We start from the raw sequence: 22503 nt of genomic DNA on the forward strand, positions 1-22503 counted from the left end.
GCAGGTAAACCAATTCCACGTATATTTTTATTTCTCTCCAAGCTACTGGGCTCGGTGGGGGGAAGGCAAAGTTGAAGAAGACCTGGTGGAGAAGACGGAGACCTACCCAGAGACCAGTAATCTGGTTTAACAAGTATGATGGGGAAAAAAATGGACAAGCACCTTCAAAGCCCTGAGCAAGGAGTGTTTGATTCCAGGAGAGTAAGTGGCTTATGGAAGTTTGAAGAAGGTACTTCAAGGAAGGTTGCATAATCATTTGGACATGAAAGAATAAATATAACAATTTATCAGGTAGACCACGATAGCATTGAGGTAGAAAGAGGAGGAACTTAGATATTAGGGATACAGAATAGTGATAACTACCAGAAAAAAAAACAAGTGTCTGAAAATACATAAGGTAAAGACTATTGGTGAGTTCCAAGTATCTAGAACATAAGATAAATGGAGGGGAGCAATGAAGAAGACACTATAAAAGAAGGTTAAGGCTAGTTTGGGAAAGGGACTCAAATGTCCTTAGATGGGGCTCTAGGGGAATACACAAATATACCAATTTCAACTTAATTTTAAAGAAAATTGATTATAAATATAGCCATAATCATAAAAATCTTGACAGAATTTCTAAAGAATACTTAAGGAACACCTTTTTTTTTTTTTTTCTTTTTTTTTTTGTGCGAAATAGCAAACTCATTCTGCTTATTTCTGCTACATGCAACAGTTTTTGTCTTGTAGAAATCTGTGCAGACCAGTAAAGTAGATAGAGTTGGATCCCATTAATGATTAATAGTGTTTCAAAATTGAAATCCATGATTCATTGTTTATACAGATATGAGCTCTAATATCATGAACGAATACAAAATATTACACAAAGGAATTCAAACTCATCCAGCGAATAAAATGGTAGCCAGCTTTTAGATGAGCTGTACAAATTATTTTACTAAGAAATCAGTATGTATACAAGTAGAAAGACCTGAGTTTTGGGCCCACAGATTTAAATTATGAAAGCAGTGGTATTTTTTATTCTGGTGAGAACATTTAGATGAGTGCTGCTCCCAGAAACAACATTACCTCTTTTAATTTGTCATGAACCTATGGTTAAACAATCATGGATTTGTTACTAAATAGCTATTTATTGGCTGTGACCTTCAAAAAGATATTAAAACCTCATGAGCCTCATTAATCCTATATGTTATGGAATATACCTGTTACTTTTTTTAAGTTTTAAAGAATGTATAGCATGAAATAATAGCATCTTATTAATTGATTAATGCAGCTTTCCAGTTGCCACTTTTTTCTGTCCCTTGAGCCTACTTCATTTTCACTGAATTATTTGGGAATTCTCGATTGAAAGGAAAACATCTCTACCTGACCTGTTTACTAATCTACAATGTCACTGACAGACTGAGTGCAGTAAAATGTCAGGACTTTTTATAAAATTCTATATTCTTTTTTAAAATGTGCCATAGAAATACTTTGAAGTTAAACATATTTGTTGATGCTTTAAAGAGTAATAAAAGTTCTATGCAACCAATATGTTTTCTCATTCCCTTAAAATTCTTGACTGGTGAATAACTAACTGATGCTCAGTTTCATATGCACATCCATCCACACACACATATAAAGTGAATTTATAGATTCTCATTTTAAATTATCAGTGACAGATTTCCTTATTTTCAGAATATGCTACTAAACACTTCTCCTTTTTTAACCACAGGCATGTATCAGTCCCAGGATCACACAGATTGTTTTGTTAAACTAACTTAATAATGCAATAAGCAGAAATATGTTCCGGTACCATATGGCAATATTTATTCATTTATCCTTATCTTTGAAATACCACATTGAGTTTCTTTGCAATTCTCTAGCATGGCTTCTTTGTTTTCTTTCTCTGCCCAGACCTTACGTATGTCTTTTCTTCTTACTTGATGCTATCCTATGCAGTATCTTTAGCCACAGTTACATTTAATATCTAATGATGACCATCAAAAATATATCCAACCCAGCTTTCTCTGAAGACCCAGCCTTTATAGATCTCTACCTTTTCCACACCTTCATGTGCTGGAAGGGCATCAAGCCTATAACATGTGCACAGCAGAGATCACGAAGTTCTTGGCTCTGCTTGCACAGTCCCTACCTTAGGAAAGGACTTCAGTGGGTACCATGTGATTCAACATAGAAACCTGTGAGAGACCCTTGGCTTTCCACTGTTCTCACTGCTCAGCCCATTCCCATCTGCTCCATTTCCTGAATCACTAAATCTGAGTATCTCCCTAATCCATTCCTGTCTCTCAGACCTCACTGTAGTTGACCTACTCCAAAATACCCAATCTCTCATCAAGACTTGGGCACTGGGATTTTTGTGGAGCTCCCCGGGGACTCTAAAGTGCAGTGATGTTTCCAAACCACCACCACCTTACCATAAGGTAAATCTTCACTATAGAGTGCATACCCTAAAGACAATCTTGCACAAATGTAGCAGAAAATATAAGAAGGTTCATATGGCTATGATAGCAAAATTCTATCCTTCATATGCAGCCACTCTTGCCGCCCCAGCAGCCAGACAGATAGTTACTGCAGGAACAGTCTACTTGCACTCTCCTGTTCAAAACTTCTAAAATTTATTATAAATATAACTGATGTACAAAATGGTAGGAAACACATAAGTAAAGATAAAGAGTAACAATAAAATAAACAACTGGATACCTGTCATGAAGTCAAGGCACAGAACATAAGTGCAGCTCCCACGAGCCACCACTGCCCAATTTCTCTCCCTATTCCTGGAAGTCCTTTCTGAAACCTGTGACGTCATTCCCTACATTTTCTGTCTTCTTCGTTATCTGATGAATCCCCAATGAGAACTCTATCCTGTTACGTATATTTTAGATATCGTATAACTGTATCCATTTTATGTTTATCTTCTGAGACATACTTCCCTCAACATTATGCTTCTGAGACTCACCCCTATTAATACATTAGCTTGTATTTCATCCATTTTTTTTTCTGTTTTATTGAATGTCCCACAATTATCTAACCACACTAAACTGATGTACATTCTAATTTTTTTTCAGAATTTTGCTGTCATAGCCATATGAACCTTCTTATATTTTCTGCTACATTTGTGCAAGATTGTCTTCACTCTATAGTGAAGATTTACCTTATGGTAAGGTGGTGGCGGTTTGGAAACATCACTGCACTTTAGAATCCCCGGGGAGCTCCGCAAAAATCCCAGTGCCCAAGTATCGGAATGTGTGAGGGGAGAAACAAGCATTCACATTTTTAAAGAACCCCAGGTAATTCCACTGTGCTTCAAAGTTTAGGAACTACTGGGTTAAAGGCTTGTTCAACTTTACCATAAAGATTTTTTTAAGGCAGCTGTATTCCAGTTTACATCTCCAATTGCAGTGGATGAGAGTTTCTTTTACTCTATATCTTCACCAAAATTTCATTTCATTAAATTTTAAAAAAGATTGCTGAAGCTGGTGAATGAGCAATAGTACTTACATGGGATTTTATTTGTATCTCCCTGGTTGCTAATGAGGTTGAGCGTTTGTCTTCATTTTTATGTAAATGGGCCTTTTCTGTTTTCTTATCTGTAAAATGTCTTTCCATGTTTCCTGCTCGAATTTTTTATACATTTACTTATTATTCCATTTTTAATTGATTGGTAGGATCTTTATATGTTATTGAAAATCCTCTGACAGTTATACATGTTACAAGTACCTTACCCAATTTTGCAGATTTTCTTTTCACCGTCTTTATGGTACCTTTTAATGACTTAGAATACTGGCTTTTAATGTAGACAGATATACCAGTTTGTTTTCTTTATGGTTTGTACCTGTTTTGCATGTAATTTAAAAATCCTTCTCTACCTCAACTTCATTAAAGAGGATCTTTATCCACTGATATGCATTTACCTCTAGTCATAAATCAGTTTTATACAGCTATTTATTTATATATTTATAAATACCTATAAAAACCAACCATTGGCTCTCACTAGTCTGTTGTACTATTCAGGTTTTTTAATATTATATGTTTTGAAGATTTTTTAAAATTAGGATAAGGAAGTTCTCTTCTATTTCAAGTTTGCTAAGAATTATAAACTATGATTTGTTTTTGAATTACTTGTCAGCATACATTAAGATCATTCTTCTAGAGTCAATTAATATGATGCGTCATGCATAAATTGATTGCATTCTTGGGATAAGCTCAAGCTGGCAATGATGCATTATCTTTTCGTAATACATTATTGGTTCCAGTTGCTATTGTATTATTGTTTTTGTTTTGTTTTTGTTTGGCAGTGGGGCATTTGTATTTAAGAGGTGTCTGGCCTATAATTCTCATTTTTTTTACTGCCCCTGACTTTTGTTCATTTAAATGGAGTAATGCTTGCTTTATAAAATGAATTTTGGAGAATTGTGACTTTTTCTATATACTAGAAAGTTTATGTAAGGTGGGAATTATCTGTTCTATGAACATCTGGTAGAACTCAAAGCTGCCTGAGTCTGGTTTTATCTCTGAGGGTCGATGTTAACTCCTTATTCCTTACAGTATTGATGCTTTACAAAACTTTACAAAACTGTCCTGATTTCCTATATCTTCTTCAATTAGTTAAGTACATTATCTATTTTAAAGTATCTATCCATTTTATCTAAAATTTTCAAGCTTATTGTCATAAAGTTTTGTTATATTTTAGTGCTTACAGCATTTTTAGTGGTGCTCCTTCTCAAAACCAATGTAATTCATATCTTCCTTTTTAAAAATTTAAGTTAATATCATCAGAGTTTGTCTCTTGTATGAAATTTGATACCCTACTGACTTGACTGTCACAGTGTCATACAGCAGAGTCCTAAGCTTGCCTTATATTTTGGAACTCCTCTCCATCAATCAATTTGCCAATCCCTAAGGCAATGGCACACTATTTTAATTGGTTAGATTTTATTTTATTTCTTGATATTTAATAGAGCAATTTTCCTTTCTTTTTTATTTACAAATTTTTCCTTAGTATAAAAGTGTATTTAATCTTCCAGGTGAATTTAGATTCTCTTTGACATTTTCATGGAAGATCCTCTTGGCTATGATTTTGGATGGCATTGAATTTCAAATTAACCTAGGGAAACTTACATTTCAGTATCAAATTCTTTTATATAGTAATATAAGATTTAATTCACCTTGTTGAATTCTTCTTTTATATCTTCAGCAAGGTTTTACATATTTTTCTATAGCATATTTGAAAATTTTTGGTAAGTTATTCCTTAGATATTTTGAGGATTTTGCTGCATTGTAAACCCAATAATTTTTTCCTATTATATTTTCTAACTGATTATTGTTATTGTGTTTTAAAAAAAACTACTTTCATGTTCATTTGACTTTGCACAAAATGATCAAACTTAAATCTTCTATTTAAGATTCATTCAGCAATACTGAAGTCTCACATATATCCAAATAATTTGTTAGTTGCTTCCCTTAGCTTTTCTAAAATCATTATTATAGCTTCTGCAAATATCTGTAGCTTTGTCTTTTTCTGCCCCATCTTCATATGTCATTTTGGTTCTTGCGTAGTTATACAATGTTGTCTAGTAACAATGAGGTTAGTCAGTCATGTCTTATTCTTAATGGACATGCCTCAAATATTTAACTATTAAATATGTTAAAAGAAAGAAAGAGAAAGGAAGGAAGAAAATCCTTATTTAGCCATAAAAGTTCTGCTCTATTTTGAGATTGTTAAATGCCCCCTCCCTCCAAAAATGTATGCTCGATGAACTTAATCAATTTTGTGGATGCAAGGGCGACTATTGAGCTGATTATACATTTCCCCCCCCAATTCCCAAATTATCTTAAAATATTACTTTTCAAATTGAACTATCCATGCATTCCATGAATAAACTCTCTGTGTTCAAGCCATATTAATCTTTTAATGCACAGGTAGATTCCATTTGCTAATATTTTATTTAGCAATTTTGAATCTATTATCCTTACATAATATTTGTCTACAGTTTTATATGTGTTTGTTATGTTTCTGTCAAAGATTTGTTTTACGTATATTTTAATTTTTTTTTTTTACTTCAGAATGCTTTTCCACTATATTTTAAGAAAATAATTCATTTTTCCATGTTGAAGAGTTCTGTTTTTACGGCAGTGTGTGGTCAAGTAGTTAACTCGCTGAATTACAAATACTAACTTTCCTATTTGCTAGCCTTGCAGCCTTTAGCAATTTATAAATTAACCATGTTTGCATATGTATGCATTTGTATGTTCTGATAACAAAGCAATAAAATTCGTTAAAATTGTTCCTTGTAAGCCTTTCTTATTTTGTTCATTTTTTATGAGCAAGCAACAATATAATCTGACACATTTTGCCAAATGACTCCCTAGAGGTGAGTATGGAAAAGATAAGTCATGGATGCATGGATGTGGCACCAGAATGCCTGATTTCAAATTCTGTCTCTGCCACTTACTAGCTGCAGGAACTTGGGGAGCCTATTATAGTTCTGTGCCTTAGTTTCCTCATCTGTAAAATATGAAGGTTAATAGTAGCAGGTGTGCTATGCAGATCAAATGAATTCATATTTGTAAAGCACTTATAATAGTTCTTGGCACATACTAAGTCCTATATACACTTTTGCTAAATAAAGAAGATGCCTGGGTCCCTTTTTTTTTTTTTTTTAGATCTCACCTGCCTCCCCACCTGCTGATGCCAGCATCACTTTCTCAAATCCTACCTGAAAGACAAGTTCAAAGGTATGGCTTTTATTTACTTTCCAATTCTATGGGCATATATCAAGTGCAGGTTACTTTCTGACTTTGTTTTTGGTCTTCTACATATTTTAGAGGAAAATTAATTTCATTCTTGTGTGATTTTTCTCTCATTTCTACCCTTGTTTGTTGATGGTCATATTAGTTCCTGGGCGTTATTGTCTACTCTTTCTCTCTTTCCTTGCTAACAGGGACATTAAAAGAGCCCAGGCCATTCTCACGACTTCTGGAGCACTCACGAGGAATCTTCTGTGCAACAAGCAGTGTCTACTGTGGAGATAGACCCTTCATCTTTTCACTGAGACAGTTTCTCTGCTCCTACGGTTTTGTTTCCTTCCCAATTTGTGGAAAGGGAAGGCAACATGAGATGTGTTAAAATTCTTCATTTCTGTACTGCTCTCTGATGAGGGATTAGAGAAGCTGTTTGTCAATTTCATCAGTTTTATCCTAGGATAAGATGTGTAAATGGCACCCTGTGACATTCCTAATGCATAGGGGTTGCACAAACGTATACAACAAAACTAGTTAAAAGTGGATAAAATATGAAGTTTTATTTCAGTATGCTAACTTTACATTAAAAACAGCTAGGTCAGCAGACATATGGAGATGAAATTTTTCCTTAATATGTGTGAAAAGGAGATATTTATTTTGTAGTACTAATGGTTATGATCAGTTTAAAGTTGAATATGCACAAGTGTGTTGTCAATAAAAAACATTATTCCTTTTTTATTTGATATCACACCTTTAAATAGAAAAATACCACAAGGATATAGAGTTGTCAGCTCCCTTTGTTCTGTCCCTATGAATCACATTTTTAGAAACCTATCCTAATGCATCTCTACATATATTTTATCCCCAGGAATAGCAATTTATCACATGAAAAACATCTTGCATTAGGGTTTTTCAAAGTAAGGTATAATTATATTCCATTGTCTCTTTCATGAATTAAAAATAGTTTAAGCTCATCCAAAAAAACTCCAGAATGTACTTTTTAAACAGTAAAGGTCAGTGAAACTACTGACAGAGAAGTATTTTGAATAAAAATTAAAACTTCCTTCACATAGGAAAATAGTCAAAACATTCCACAATATGCCAATGATAGCAGAAAAATTATATTTTGAAAAAAGAAAAGAGAAGCTTTATCATTTCAAGTTTCACAAGGTGCATTATATTGCCGAGTCGTTCACAAAGTATTTCAACAAAGTTCATTTTAATCTGTAGTCTCTATTTCAGTATTATTTCCACGGCTTTTGAATATTGGGGCCCTTTCTTCTTTCTTAGCTTTAAAAAAAGTTGTCAGAACTGTGAGGAACATAGCATCTGACAGAGAATTAGGAGCCAACCATTTTATTAACCAAACCAAACCAAACCCTTAAATTATGAAAAATCGCATTGACATCCCCTTGAGTGAAATACAATTCAGAATGCAGGAACAATGCAACTGAGGCCTCATCCTGCGCTATGAGTTAATGGTTTGTCTTTAGATGTGCATTTGAAATGAAATAAATGATTTTCCTTAAGACTCCCTAAAACTTTAAAAATCAGTCTGTTACCTTTTTCAGTTCACCATCAGCAGAATTTGTTCTCTTTATAGATACACAAATAGCTTTTGTTTTAAGTCTCCAAGAGCTAAATGCAGTGACGTTAATGAGGCTCCTGCAGCCTCTTAAATTTGGAAACCAGTGACTTTATCGATCGCCCTGCAGAAGGATTCCGTGCACCCGCACAGCTCAGCCGTCCTTCCACGCAGCTGCAGGCTCTCGCCGCTCGCCCTGCGGCCGGTCCGCTCCCCGGGCTGCCTTCAAGTTCAGCACTGCAGTGAGGGCCGCCGGTCTGGGTTACAGGAAAGGATGGGAGAAATTCCTTCCTGTTCAAAATCGCCATACTCGAAGATAGTTTTCTGTCATTTTCTACCCCATTTTCTACTTCCATTAAAAATGCATTATTTTGGAGGTCCACCCAAGTGAGTTTATAAACTATACGTATTTGTCAGGGTTTTCTCAGCATCCAGGAAGAGCCGGTTTTTTAGGCACTATTTCTAAATAGGTCAGTCCCGCCTTCTCCTCTTCCTCCTTCGTTCCTGTACTCCTCTTTACCTTGCAGAGGGCTTTTTCTCTTGAAATCTCTGGCGGTTGATGCTACAGAGCCCCCACCGTGGGTCCCCGCCCCAGTCCCCTGCCTCGTGGGGTTCCACTAGTGCCTCTTGCTTCCTTCCTTCTCTTTACACACAATAGCAACGCCTAGTCCTCCACTGTAGCTGGTTTCACTTCGTTTTAAGAGTAAAGCCATGGGATTAAACGAATTCATTTTAAGATGTGAATATTGGTTAAAGACATTTAAGATGCAAACAATTTATAATTGACAGAACTTTGGACCTCACATTGCTTCTTGGTGCCCCTAAATTGCATCATAGGCAGCTGCCTTCTCTGAGTAAGACAGTCCATGCAAAAGGAAGGGCATGTCTTACTACTTTACTAGCTGCTAATGGAAGTTGAGTCACCTTCTCCATCATCTACAGGTCTCTTATTTTCCTTTACTCCCACTCCGACTCTTAATGCTTAATCTTGGACTGTGTGCTATAGGAGGAGTGGGCTGCCGGCCTTTATAAAACTTGACTCCTGTGATGTGGTGCATGAGACGCAGTTATCACATTTGGTGGAAGGACTGTTCTCCGTTCCTAGCATGATCCCTAATGAGTACACCTGAGTATATATTCAAAGACAAGACTCAAAGGCCTTGTTTGCAACATGGCCAAATTAGAATATTTCTAATCCCTTTTAAAACCAAAAAGATAAGAATGTATTGGAGATTTGAAAATCAGTACAGAGAATAGTTCTTTTTCTGATATTCCAACCTGAGGCGAAGCTACCAAAAAGGGCAATCTGCAAAATTCTAAGTAAAGTTAGAAGTTTGGCAGAATCTAAAATAACTGGCCTACCTGAGCATCAAACTCCCATGCTGCCTCTCATTGGCTATCTTCTGTTGACTCAGAATCAAGCAAAATATTTAAATTCATTCTGCCACAAGTTTGGAAATTAGTTGGTTTTAGCCCTGTGTGGCATACCCATCTCTATAAAATGACAATAGTTCCAGTAATAGCTGTGTATTCAGACAACAGATTAAGAGCATCCCTTCCACTTTCCTTGAAAGTATAAATAGGAAAAATAAAGCAGTTAATTCTGGCATCTTTAGTAAAAGAACTCAGAAGAGATTCTGAAGAAAAGTAACATCATCGGAAGACAAATTATTTCTACAAAATTTTTTGTATGTATCGTCCATCCAAAAACAAACACAGTCACAAAAACCACAGACAAAGTAAACAGATTCACAAGGATCCAAATAGTGAAATTTCTGTCAATTAACAACTAAGTTTACTATGCCTATACACCAAGAGACATGTCCAAGAAAGTTCATAGCCTCATCATTTCTAGGAGCCCCAAAGTGGAAGCAACCCCAAATGTCATCCACTGTAAAATACATAAATTAACTGTGGTGTAGTCATATAATGGAAGGCTGTGTAGCAATAGAAGTGAAAGAACACCACTTATATACAGCACTGAAAGAGTCTCATAAAAATATGGAGCAGAAGAAATATGCAAAGGAATGCAGTTTCACTCATGTTTATATGAAGTTAAAAACAGGCTAAGTAAATGGCTAAGGATACATTCTAAGAAGACAAAATTACAAGGAAAAACAAGCAAAATTATAAGGAAAAACAATAAATATTAGATGTGTGACTATAATATAAGGTATGCAGTAGGAGCAGCTGTGCTCTGGGATGAGAGCTGCATTCTACTTCTTGGCTTGGGTCATATGTAATGGTGTTTTCTGTAAACTAATTTGTTAGGCTGCACATTTAATTTTATATTTTCTTTATTATTTATGGCATTTTTTTCAATTAAAAAATTTAATATAAGCAAGATTACCTTAGCAAAAGGCTAGTAAAATGCAGAAACAAGAGACATATAGGAAATGTGATTGAAATATTATATATTTTATTGATTAAAAAGAAAATATCAGTACTGAAATAAATTTTCCAGTTGCATTCAACCTTAGAGAATGAGAAATGTAATCTAATGAACTTCTTTCTCCAATTCTGGCTGCCTCAAAAAAATAGATTTGAAAAGGTAAAAATCATGGATAAAAAATTGATAGAAAAGAGGATAATTATTTTTCTTAAATCTCAGCTGAACAAGTATATGAGAGTCAATGTGCCCAGGCTGGAATTATGGGCAATAATATAAATAGTTTTTAAAGATAAATATCTGCCATTATAGCTTAATCCCCAAGTCAAAATAAAGAAGCTAAAATTTAGACAAGTTTAAATCAATCTTTATAAAAGTTTGTTGAATAACATCAAGTATCTAGGCAATAAACAGGGATTTATCAAACTTTTTAATTTTTGTTTTCAAATGTTTTTTTCATAGCTGTAACTTTTCAATAGACAGGATATCAAATTAGAGATCACATTATTGATTAATGGGGAAAAATGTATCAAACATTTCCAAAAGTATAAATACTTTATAAATAGAATTTAGAATGGAAGTTTGCAATTCTTTTAAGACAGTTCTTTGTTTGGTTTGATATGAATATTGCATATATTATACAATGTTATTGATACCAGAATAGCACAACACTTTTATAGGAAAAATGCTACATGGAATCAATGATTTATGACAATCTATACGTTAAATATTTTTTAAGTTAATGATTATCTTATTTCAGCATCAAAGAGTAGAACACATTTCCTTTGCTGAATCTGATACCTGTAATTCCTCTTGACTTGAGAATTACAATTAAGCCCTGTAGGATTTTGTAACAGGCAGCACAAGGTAAAAAACTGTGTTTATGCTAAAGCACTTGTAATTGTTCTCCAGACACTATATTTTACTCGGTATTTGGTTAGCTGGGACTTCTGAGTGAGGATTTTTAAGTGAATTGAATCTACATTCAAAATATTAATTCATTCCAAAAAGTATGTTAATTATATCATTGGAATGGAAACCAAAAATATTGCTTTAACAAAACATAAGTTAATGACTAAATACAAGCCAGTTAGGGCTGTCTGGACATTGCATCAATTGTCAACATTTTGAGAAAGATTCACTTGGTACAACTGACTCCACAAACATCAAGGAGCAAGAAATGATCAAGAAGAAACAATGATATTGGACCTATATTTAATGCCGATTTTTCCAAAAAATAAAGAAAACTTTTACTTGAAGAAGCAAGCTCCATCTTTCTTTAGTAGAGAAAATTAAGAGAGAAACAAAAACAAAACATTGGAGGAAGAAATTTCTCAGTCTATCATGAAGACTGCCTAATGCATCAGCAACACTGAAGGTTAATTGCATTTAAAAGAACAGAATTGGTCTTGTGTCAAATCTGAGACATTTCGGTGGAGAAAAAAGTAATCAGTCCTCTTATTGGGGGCATCTTAGAGAAGATCGTCACCTAACAATTGGAGTAAAATCGCTAGTAACAGAGTTGCTTAACTCAGTTTAGAGTGATTGACTGAAAATAAAAAAACAAAACCATGAATGAGTTTCTTTGTTTATTTCTATGTTTACATAGTTTTCAATCATGACCACTGACGTTAATTAGATGAATAAGTGTAAATAGTCTTTGTCCAAAGAGAAGATTTAATTAATTTAGCAGAAGGGAATTGAGATAGTTTTCATTTTCATCCTATCATTTTGCATCTAATTCTACAATAGTTTTCTAAAATGTGGCATTCCACTAAGTTAACCATTTCCCCTCAGGCCAGGATCCCATAGACAAACTGCCTAGACATTTTTTGTGGAATCAAGGTGAACTGAAGAATGAGCATTACACAAGTAAATACACCTTTCAGAAAATACTAATCAATAATTACTGGACACTTGTTTAAATCCATTATTTTCTATAATGTCCCTAATAAATCCACTGAAGTTGTTGATATACATGTATATATGTACCATATCCATTTTACAGATGAGAAAAGTAAGCTTTAGGAAGGTAATATAATTTTCTCAAGATACCACAAATAAACAAACAAAAGACTATCAAGCATTCAGCATGGAATTTGAATTCAGTTCAAACTTAAAAGGCCATGCTTTCAATGTAAATGTTATATAATCTCTTAACCACATTATTATATGACTTCTCTCAAGTTGACCTCACCCCTCCCTCCCCCTACACATACCTAACACAGCTACAAAGAGTGGTGGACAATTTTTGTGCACAACTAGCACACCATTAAGCTCTTGGAAACAATGTTAAGAAATTATTAAGAGTTATTTATTTTTTGTAGTTTTGTTCTTGGGAACGGGCTATTACAGGACACCCCAAACTTTTATTTTTACTTCCCTCCTCCCTTCGTAACAAATACATTATGGACGAAGGATGAGCAGAGAGGTTTTTAGATCTTTTCCCCTTGGTTTGGAGCACTGACCTTCTTGGCATGACTGGGACATTCTTTCCGACAAACTAGGGCACTTAGTAAAGACAACACATGAGCTCAGAATATTTAAAGAGGTGTGGCAAGATAATCCATCAAGATATTAGTTTTAATTTTAATCTCAGCACTGCAGGGTCCTTCAGGGAATGAAAGCTTTTCTACTTTCATTGTGTAACAGACCTTCTTTAATGGACATTTCTTCATTTCCTCTAAGATGTTCCCCATTGTTCCAGCCAACACTAACCTTATTTCCTTTGGTTTACTTACTCAGCCATTCAGATTAGATGGGATAGATCCTCCTCTGGCTGCAAAAGTGTGTTTTAATTGACTTAAGTGAGTCAAAGTATCCCAGTGGTTTGGCAACTTTGATGGATTCAGAGAGGGTTACGTTACATCCAAGAAAGTAAATCATTAATGCATGAACTTGTGAGTGATTACAAGAAGAGATCTCTTTCAATACCCTTGATAATGGGGTGCAAGGACAGTCATGTAGAAATGTTGCGGTCATTTATTTTACTATCACTAGGAAAACATCCAAGGATATGGGATTGGGGGAGTAAAATGTGGAACTTGAGGATGAATTTTGAAGGAAGCAGGTGGAGTAGAGAGTCAGGAAGAAAAAGAGAGAGAAGGGAAGATAAAGGCATCAAACAACAACAGAGAAATCCTCATTGGTGTCAGAATCACAGAAGCTCTAGTTAAAGCTGGAACTAACTCTGGATTGTCTAGTTTTGAGAGGCAGTGAATAAACATACGTGTTCCAGTCTGCTAATGCTGCCTTTTTGCAAAACACCGGAAATGAATAGGCTTTTATAAAGTGGCTTATTTGGTTACAAAGTTACCCTCTTAAGGCCATAAAGGGTCCAAGGTAAATCATCAACACAGGGTAACTTCACTGAAGGATGGCCAATGTCATCCGGAAAATGTCTGTTAGCTCAGAAGGCACTTGGCTGGCATCTGTTCCAGAGTTGTGGTTTCAAAATGGCTTTCTCTCAGGACGTTACTTCTTAGCTCCTGTGAGTTCTTCAAAGTGTCTCTCTTGGCTGTGGCAAGCTCGCTCCTTCTGTCTGAGCTTATATAGTGCTCCAGTGAACTAATCAAGCCCCACGCTGACTGGGTGGGGCCACACCTCCATGGAAATCATCCAATCAGAGTTATCACCTGCAGTTGGGTGGGTCACATCTCCATGGAAACAACCTAATCTCAATATCCCACAAGATCGGATTAAAGAATATGCCTTTTTCTGGGGGACATAAGATATACAAACCAGCACAATATGTTTCCTAGATCAGTTTAAATAAGGCTTTCTCTTCCTGGTAGTGAGAAGATTATTCACTAATTCTCTCCCTCAATCCAAAAGCATACAGACAAGCTTTGTCTCTTTTTGAACTCTGTGTCTCTTATCAAATAGCGTTTATAGTGGATGTCCAAAAGCAGAACTTTCCAGTTATCCAGAAGCTAACAACCACTCTCCACTCCCTCATCCACAATAAATTTGTTTAGGAAAAAAAAAAAATTGTCTATACTCAAATGGCCTAAGGGAAATTCCAGTTTTTATGGAATTTTTCCCTGAAACTCTGAGGCACAAGGGAGGTCTGCAGTGGGGTTGGAACTGTGTCCTATAGTACAATAAGGGAAACAGCAGAGTCTCAGAAGGTCTGTACGGAGAGCCTAGGAAGGCTGGATGGGAGTTTCTAAGGCACAAATCTCCATGCTCACCCAGGGCATGAACGCAGCCAAGCTGTCAGCCTTGGGAGGCTCCATGGACCTGGACAACTAGAATATCCCAAATACCCAGGGTGGAACTGAGGTTGGGAGGGCCCTTCTTCAAATAGGCTATATTGTGGAAGAAAACTGGGAATTTTGCAGGAATTTAAGATGCAATTACAGCTGTACCAACATAACAGTAAACTTCAAACAGCCAGCCAATAAATGATTTTTGAAAGTAATGATGTTCAATACGCACTCAGCACTTTCTGTGCACCAGTCACTGGGTTAAGCATCTTGCATGTATCCATGAACTAAGGAAATGTGACACCTCTTTATTCAGAGTATTTTAGATTATAATTCACATCTACTGCAAGGGAAAAGATAAGTACTAAGCCCTCCAAATGTGCTGAAACAATACACTGTCAATAAAGGAATATATTGGGTTCTAAGTAATGCTCTTCTTATTACATGGCGAGCTACTTAAAAATGTGATGTCAAAATACATTGCTTATTATCATCAAGAAAAGAGAATTTATATTCCAACTCCTCCACCTTGTTACTGTCATAAAACTACTATGTTGTATGCACTAAAAGGAAGTAAAACATCAGGAAAATGCTGATGTATAAGAAACATTCTCTTTGCTACTTAATTGTTTAATTTCATCATTGAAATCTTTTTTCTTCTTTTTCTTTCAAATGTATCATTGAAATTAATAACTTACCTCGGTTGGTATAGCTGCTAAAGCGATATAGCATATCTTACCAAAAACTTATTATTAAATTCTTGTCTTGAATGTGAAAACATCCCATTTATATAACTTTTAAAAATCAGATTATAAAAGGAATGCATGTTCTTTGTCGAATTTTTAAACTTCTTAAATATATTTTGTTTTAGGCATATTTATATTCAGTAGATACTTTAGAAAAATGCTTCTTCAAAGTATCAGTATCATGTAAAAATATATGTTCTTTATAATTTTTGTGCCTATGGTTTAGCACTTGGACTTTAATTGGAGACTGAGCTCTAAATCTTCATTCTGACATCTACTGTGTGACCTTGGGAAGGTTAAATACTATCTTCACATTTTTAATAGTGAATCGTATGAAGAGGAAATAAAAAAATTCACATTTTCTGGCACAAAATATGCATTAGATAACCATTAACTGATATTCTCATCATTACTACCACTGTGTGTTCTGATGTTTTTAGGTATTAATCTCCCACCATGCATGTCTCATTCTCTAAAGATACTGAAAGCAGAATTAGCTAAAGACAAAGCAAAAAGATAAAAACTTGTCAAGCGGGTAAATTTTTTATTTGAAACCAGCCTGCCTTATACCCTCAATGATGCCTTTCTCTTCTCCCACTCCCCTTTTTTCCCATTTACCAAGTGACTTGCTAAACTGTTGGTGGGTAGTTCATAAAAATATAAATAGTACATTGTTGGAAGAATTGGATTTTTAGTGAATACAGAGGCTGAACAGTCTTTAAAACCAAAAGAAATGTCCCAGTGGTTGCATTTCAGGTTGGGGAAGCTGTGACGGGAAAGGACCTTCCGTTGTGGACTATGTGTCATGTTTTGAAAGCATATCAGTATTTTAGATTTTTAGTTCATTTAATATTCATTAAAATCCTGTAAGAGATGAGTGGCTCAATTTAAAGATAAGAAAACTGAGGTTTTCACTGATTTTTTAGCATTTGGGGGATCCCAGATCTTGTGGACTTGAGCACAGATCTTTCTGATTTCCAGATCTGTGCTCCTTCCACTACACATTCATTGAATCTGGGACTTCCTGGAACCTTTCAACTGACAGATTCTACCAGTTACAAGACCCATCCTGATTTCAGCAATAACTAGTTATGAGGCATTGCTCTGCCTTGGGAATTGGCAGGTACATAAATCCATAAGCCACAATAAGGGTGTGAAATATATCAATGGCAGATGGTGGGGAAGAGTTAAAAGTGGTAGAAAACCACCAGTAGAATAAATACATATTTTCTGAAAGGTTAAGAAATTTAGTATTTACCTATTAGATTCCGTGAACTACAGTGAAAAACTTCTGTACTGTAAGTCACAAGAATGAATTTCTAGGCTTGAACTAGTTAAAACAGGAAAGCTAGAGAAGTCATATCATATTTTGGTCACTTTATATAATTAGTCTCACCAGTTATATAAAGTTAGGGCTGATTGTGATTTTAAGTGTAACAGAGAAGATTCACAAATTATAGTGGAGAAAAAAGAAACAGGAGTAAAGAATCAATTACTGGGATACTTCTGCTTCCAATTAAGACGAAGGAGCAGGGTCCAAATTTACCCTAGCACCAAAACAACTAAAACAGACAAAGAATACTAAACAAGGGTTTCTAGAAATTGGACACAGGTAACAAAGGACAATGATCCCTGAGGGAGGAGGGATGGGTGGAGTAAGACCTTTGATTGTGTCAGCTTGTACTACAGAGCAAGTTTCCAAGGAGCGATACAGGTAGGCGGAACTGAGGTGGAGCCAGGTGTACTCTGTAAGTCAGGAACATGGAGCTGAGAATCTGGGGAGGCTGCAGGGGTAGGTATCGGAGGGCACAGAACCAGAGAGGAGGTCTGTACTGACAGACAACTGTGGAGGTTTGCAGAGGGTCCCTCTCATGCAGAGATTGACCATGTTATGTAGCACAAAGGAAAATACAGAAAAGACAAAAAATGAACTTCCAGAAATGAAAACTGCATATTGTGTAATATAAACACTGGGGTAACCACAAAGAAAGTATTTTGAAAATATAAAGACACAGAAATGAGAAAGGGATTAGTCAGATACATCGCAAAAGATCAACTATACAGAAAAAGAGGTTTCAATAAAGGAAAAGAGAGACAAAGGAAAGATACCACACGTCAAACCAAAGGACAAAATGCCCGATGTACTCTTTATAGTAACAACATTGAACTCCCAAATCAAAAGACACAGACTGGCTGAATGGAAACAAAAGCATGGTTGAACTATATGTTGTTTACAAGAGACTCACCTTAGACCCAAAGAAACAAACAGGATGAAGGTGAAAGGATCGAAAAAATATTCCATGCAAATACTAACCCAAAAAGAGCTGGGGTAGCTATACTAATACCAGACAAAATAGACTTTAAGTCAAAGCTGTTATAAGAGACAAATAAGGGCAATATATATTAATAAAAGGGGTGATACCCCAAGATGAAATAGCAATGATAAATATTAATGCATATAACCACAGTGCTCAAAAAGACATGAGGCAAACAATGGCAAAACTCGAGGGAGAAAGAGACCTATATGATAATAGTAGGAAATTTCAATACACCACACTCATCAGTAGATAGAACATCTAGATAGAGGACCAATAAGGAAACAGAGAACTTTAATAATATGATAAATGAACTTGACCTAACGGAAAAATGCAGAACATTGCACCTCAAAACAGCAGGAAACACATTCTTCGCAAGTGTGTATGTATCATTTTCCTGGATAGATCATACGTTGGGTCACAAAACAACTCTCAATAAATTTAGAAAGATTCAAATTATACAAAGCATCTTCTATGACCATATGGAATGAGCTGGAAATCAATAACAGACAGAGAACTGGAAAATCTACAAATATATGGAAGTTAAGTAGTGTACTTTTAAACAATCAATGGATCAAACAAGAAATTGCAAGGGAACTCAGTAACTATTTTTAGATGAATGAATACAAGAACACAATATATCAAAACTTACAGGATGCAGCAAATGCAGTGCTGAGAGAGAAGTTTATAGTCCTAAATGCTTACATTAAAAACAGAAGAAACATCAGGATCAAAGACCTAATGGCACATCTTGAGGAATTAGAAAAAGAACCGCAAACTAAACCCAAATCGAGCAGAAGGAAATAAACAACAAAGATTGGAGCAGAAATAAAAATAGAAAATAAAACAAACAGTAGAGAGCAGAGAGCATTAACAAAATCAAAAGTCATTCTTTGAAAAGATTAATAAAATTGACAAACCCTAGAGTGGCAAAGACAAAAAGGGAGAAGATGCAAATAAATGAAATCAGAAATGAGACAGGTGAAATTATTACTGACACCACAGAAATAAAAAAGATCATAAGAGGATACTATGAACAGCAGTATGCCAACAAATCAGATGACCTGGATGGAATAGACAGATTCCTAGAAATATAAAAACAACCTACACTGACCCTAGAAGAAATAGAAGATCTCAAAAGACAAATACCAGTAAAGAGATTGAATCAGTTACCACAAAGCTCCCCAAAAAGAAAAGCCCAGGACCTTATGGATTCACAGGTCAATTCTACCAATAATTACAAAAAAGAATTAATACCAATCCTGCTCAAACTCTTCCAAAATATTAAGGAGGAGGGAATACTATCTAACTCACCTATGAGGCCAACATCACTCTAATAACAAAGACATAGAAAGATGCAACAAGAAAAGAAAATTACAGGCCAAGTTCTCTTACGAATATAGATGCAAAACTTCTCAAGAAAATACTTGCAAATCAAATCCAATAGCACATCAAAAGAATTATACATAGTGATCAAGTGGGTTTTATCCCAGGCATGCAAGGGTGGTTCAACATAAGAAAATCAATTAATGTAATACACCACATTAACAAAACAAAGGGAAAAAACCCACATGATTATCTCAATTGGCACAGAAAAATCCTCTGACAAAATTCGGCATCCTTTCTAGATTAAAAAAACTTAGAAAAATAGGAATAAAAGGAAACTTCTTCAACATGGTGGAGGCATTTATAAAAAAAAACCCACAGCTAACATCATACTCAGTGGTGAAAGTCTGAAAATTTCCCAAGTCAAGGATGCCCACTGTCACTCTGTTATTCAACATTGTACTGGGAGGTCTAGCAAGAGTACTTAGGCAAAAAAAAAAAAAATAAATGAATGGCATCCAAATTGGAAAGGAACAGAAAAACTTTCTCTATTTGCAGATGACATGATACCATATATAGAGAGAATGACAAATCTATAACAAAGCTCCTAGAGCTAATAAATGAATTCGGCAAAGTGGAAGGGTACAAAATCAACACACACAAATGAGTAGTGTTATATACATCTGAGGAGGAAATCAAGAAAAAAAATCCATTTATGATAGCAATTAAAAGAATCAAATATCTAGGAATAAATTTAGCCAAGGATGTAAAGGACTTGTACACAGAAATCTACAAAACATTGCTAAAAGAAATCAGAGAAGACCTATATAAATGGAAGAACATTCCATGTTCATGAATTGGAAGACTAAATACTGTTGATACCATTTCTACCCAAAAATGATTTACAGATTCAATGCAATTCAAATCAAAATTCCAACAGCCTACTTTGGAAAGTAGAGTTGGAAAAGTCAATTGTCAAATTTATCTGGAGGGGTAAAGGGCCCTGAATAGCCAAAATCATCTTGAAAGAGAAGAACAAACTTGGAAGACTCACAATTTCCTCACTTTAAAGCATACTACAAAGTTACAGTGGTCAAAACTGGATGCTATGGGCACAAGTTTAGATATATTGACCAACGGAATTGAATTGAGAGTTCAGAAATAGATCCTGACATCTAAGGCCAATTGATATTTGACAAAGTGGCCAAGGCCACTGATCTGGGACAGAATAGTCTGTTCAACAAATGGTGCTGTGAGAACTGGATATCCGTATGAAAAAGAATGAAGGAGAACCCCTATATCACACAATATTCAAAAATTAACTCAAAATGGTTCAAAGACCTAAATAGAAGAGCCAGGGCTATAAAACTCCTAGAAGAAAATGGAGGCAAGCATCTTCAAGTTCTTGTGGTAGGCAATGGTTTCTTAGACTTTACAATCAAAGCACAAGCAACAAAAGGAAAAAAAGTAGATAAATGGGCCCTCCTCAAAATTAAAAACTTCTGTACATCAGTGGACTTTCTGTGAAAGTGAAAAATCAACCTACTTGAAGGGAGAAAATATTTGGAAACCACATATCTGATAGGGGATTAATTCCCAGAATATATAAAGAAATCCTACAACTCACCAATACAATGGCAAAAATAAATAAATAAATAAATAAATAAAATAAAATAAAATAAAAAAAAAATAATTTTAAAATGGGCAAAGACTTGAATAAACATTTCTCCAAAGAAGATATACAAATGGCTAAAAAGCACATGAAAAGATGCTCAACAACAGTAGCTACTAGGGAAATACAAACCAAAACCATAATGAGATACCATTTCATACTCACTAGAATGGCTACTATTAAAAAACAAACAAACAAACAAACAAACAAACAGAAAATTACAAGTGTCAGAGAGTATGTGGAGAAATAGAAACACTCATTTATTGCTGGCAAGAAGGTAAACTGGTACAGCCATTGTGGAAAACAGTTTGGCAGTTCCTCAGGAAGCTAAATAAAGAATTACCACATGACCTGTCAATCCTGACACTAGGTTATACTCAGAAGAATTGAAAGCAGGGACTCAAAAAGCATTTTCATGCTGATGTTCACAGTGGCATTATTCATCACTGCCAAAAGATGGAAGTGACCCAAGGGTCCATCAGCTGATGAATGGATAAATAAAATATATTATATACATATGATGGAATTATTATTCAGCCGTAAAAAGGAATGAAGTCCTGATGCATGCAACAACCTAGATGAACCCTGAGGACATTGTGATGAGTGAAATAAACCAGACACAAAAGGACAAATATTGTTTGATCTTCTTGATATGTACTAATTATAATGAGCAAACTCATAGAGTAAGAATCCAGAATATAGGTTACCAGAAGATAGATTTGGGGAGCTGATGCTTAATTTGAGCAGAATTTCTATATAAGTTTATTGTAAAGGTTTGGAAATGGATGGTGGTGATGGTAGCACATCATTGTGAATGTAATTAACAGGGCTGAATTATGTATGTGAATGTGATTGAAAGGGTAGGTTTTTGGGTTGTATATGTTACTAGAATGAAAGTTAGAAGATAAATCATAGGACTGAATAACACAATGAACCCTGTTGTGTATAATGCACTGGGGTTAATAGTACAAGTGTAAGAATGTTCAGTCATGGATTATAACAAATGTATGACACTAATATGAGGTGTTGATAATAGGGTGATATAAGGGGAAAAATACACGTAATGTAAACTATGAAAAAAAGTACATAGTAGTTGCTTTTACTTTCATGTCTTATAATATTACATAGGATAAACAGATTTATATGCATTTAGGATACACAGATTCATATGTATTTAATCCCAACATGTTAATTCTTTAGTCATATACTTTTCCCAGTATTCAAGTTGTTTATGGGTCTTTTTTTTTTTTTTTTAACCATTAAAAAGAGTTATTTTCTGTATTCTGGAAATACTAATTCTGTATTGATTTTGATGGATATAATAATAATTCCATACTGATCCATGCACATTAGTATAGTTTTTGATATATTTAGGAAAGCACAACATGTTTTGGTCATATATTTATTTACTTTAAGGAGATTTTAATCTCCACTCCTGCTTTCTTATTTCTGCTTCTTATAATTATTTAAATAAAATATCTTGAGATAAAAAAGTGACATAAATTTTTATCAGACATACAA

This window comes from Choloepus didactylus, chromosome 16 (genome assembly GCF_015220235.1).
Source record: "Choloepus didactylus isolate mChoDid1 chromosome 16, mChoDid1.pri, whole genome shotgun sequence".
In the NCBI taxonomy this organism is placed as follows: Eukaryota; Metazoa; Chordata; class Mammalia; order Pilosa; family Megalonychidae; genus Choloepus; species Choloepus didactylus.